Raw genomic sequence first — 2,891 nt, forward strand, 5'->3', positions numbered from 1 at the left:
TAAACTCATATATATATATATATATATATATATATATATACACACACACACACACACACACACACACACACACACACAACAAGTCTGTAAGACAGGTATTCATTATTATGTGCATTTCTTTATGAAGATAAAGAAATTGAGGAACAGAGGGATTAACTCTTTTTTATTTTATTTTATTTTTTGAGACAGGGTCTCACTTGTTGCCATGGCTGGAGTGCAGTCGTACGATCTCAGCTCACTGCAACTTCCACCTCCCACGCTCAAACAATCCTCTCACCTCAGCTTCCCGAGTAGCTGGGACTACAGGCATCTGCCACCACACCTGGATAATTTTTGTATTTTTTTTTTCTAATTGTAATTTTTGTTTTGTTTTGGGTTTTTGTTTTTTTTTGAGACAGAGTCTTGCTCTGTTACCAGCCTGGAGTGTAGTGGCGCTATCTCGGTTCACTGCAACCTCTGCCTCCCAGATTCAAGCAATTCTCCTGCTTCAGCCTCCTGAGTAGCTGGGACTACAGGCGTGTGCCACCATGCCCAGCTAATTTTTTGTATCTTTAGTAGAAGACGGGGTTTCACCATGTTGGCCAGGCTGGTGTCAAACTCCTGACCTTGTGATCCATCCACCTCGGCCTCCCAAAGTGCTGGGATTGCAGGCCTGAGCCACTGTGCCCAGGCCTCTCCCTTCTAACTTTCATGGAGGCAATCTGAGCTCTAGTCTTCAACTGGAGCCTCCCAAAGTGCTGAGATTACAGGCATGAGCCACTGCACCCAGCCAAGTAACTTGTTTAAGATCACAAAGCTAATTAATGGTGGAGTAGGGATTTGACCCAAGACGGTATTGCTCCAGAGCCTGTCCACTTCATGGACTTTGCTGTTACCAAACCTTCATCAAAGAACAGTATGCCTGGCCAGGCGCAGTGGCTCACATCTGTAATCCTAGCACTTTAAGAGGCCAAAGTGGGAGGATCCCTTGAGACCAGGAGTTTAAGACCAGCCTGGGCAACATAGCAAGACCCCGTCTCTATAGAATAAAAATCAACTTAGCTGGGCATGGTAGTGCACACTTGTAGCCATAGCTACTGGGGAGGGTCAGGCAGGAGGATGACTTCAGCCCAGGAGGTCAAGGTTGAATTGAGCTATGATCCATCTACTGTACTCTAGCCTGGATGACAGCAAGACCCTGTCTAAAAGAAAAAAAAAAAAAAAAACCAGTGTGCCTTTCCAGAGTTGGCACTGTATTGGGTGTTAAATCTATAAAAGCCTCAGTGGTAAGCTCTTGAGAATTTAGGGTCATAAGGGTTGCTTTGGCTTAAGAGATAAGGATAAGAGCAGGCACTAAAACTCCAGCCCAGAGACCTCAATACAAGGCTATGTAGGGAGTGTGCTCAGCATTGGTGTCCTTGCACTGGTATTTATTCATCAGGAGGTCAAGTAATATTGAACAGAAGTCTTTTGAGCTAAAAACTGCTTCTCAAGACTGGGCACTGTGGCTCATGCCTGTAATCCCAACACTTTGGGAGCCTGAGGTGGGCGGATCACCTGAGGTTAAGAGTTTGAGAGGAGCCTGGCCAATGTGGTGAAACCCGGTCTCTACTAAAAATACAAACATTAGGTCAGGTGCGATGGTTCACACCTGTAATCCCAGCACTTTGGGAGGCCAAGGCGGGGGATCACAAGGTCAGGAGATCGAGACCATCTTGGCCACCATGGCGAAACCCCGTCTCTACTAAAAATATCCAGCTACTTGGGAGGCTGAGGGAGGAGAATTGCTTGAACCCAGGAAGTGGAGGTTGCAGTGAGCTAAGATCGGGCCACTGCACTCCAACTTGGTGACGAAGCGAGAGTCTGTCTCAAAAACAAAAAACAAAATGAAAAAACAAACATTAGCCAGGAGTGGTGGCAGGCACCTGTAATTCCAGCTACCAGGAGGCTCAGGCAGGAGAATCGCTTGAACCTGGGAGGTGGAGGTTGCAGTGAGCTAAGATCACACGATTGCACTCCAGCCTGGGTGATAACAGCGAGACTCTGTATCAAAAACAAACAAACAAAAAACCTGCTTCTTAGGCTGGGTGCGGTGGCTTAAGCCTATAATCCCAGTACTTTGGGAGGCCGAGGTGGGAGGATTGCTTGAGTCCAGGAATTCGATACCACCCTGGGCAATATAGTGAGACCTCTGTCTCTACAGAAAGTTTAAGATTTAGCCAGGTGCAGTGGTGTATGTCTGTAGTCCCAGCTACTCAGGAGGCTGAGGTGGGAGGATTGCTTGAACCCAGGAGGTGGAGGTTGCAGTGAGCTGAGATTGCACTACTGCACTCCAACCTGAGTGACAGAGGGAGACCCTGTCTCGAAAAATATACATTAAAAAATTTTTTTTTTGAAACTGCTTTTTGTCAATCTCAGCCCAGGACCTGGGTGACCTCTGCCATAGAGAAGGGAATATATTAAGCCATTCTTCCATTGCTATAAAGAAATACCCTGTAATCCTAACACTGGGAGACCGAGGCTGGAGGATTACTTGAGCCTAGGAGTTCAAGACCATCTGGGCAACATGGTGGAACCCTGTCTCTACGAATAATTTTTTTTTTTTAAGATGGAGTTTCGCTCGGCGCAGTGGCTAACGCCTATAATCCCGGCATTTTGGGAGGCCGAGGCAGGCAGATCACCTGAAGTCAGGAGTTCGAGACCAGCCTGACCAACATGATGAAACCCTGTCTCTACTAAAAATACAAAAATTAGCCGGATGTGGTGGCATGTGTCTGTAATCCCAGCTACCTGGGAGGCTGAGACAGGGGAATCGCTTGAACCCGGGAGCTTGGAGATGGAGGTTGCAGTGAGCCGAGATCTCACCATGGCACTCCAGCCTGGGCAACAAGAGTGAAACTCCATCTAAAAAA

The sequence above is a fragment of the Rhinopithecus bieti genome, unplaced genomic scaffold (genome assembly GCF_001698545.2).
Source record: "Rhinopithecus bieti isolate Rb0 unplaced genomic scaffold, ASM169854v2 scaffold_20170, whole genome shotgun sequence".
NCBI classification, from domain to species: Eukaryota; Metazoa; Chordata; class Mammalia; order Primates; family Cercopithecidae; genus Rhinopithecus; species Rhinopithecus bieti.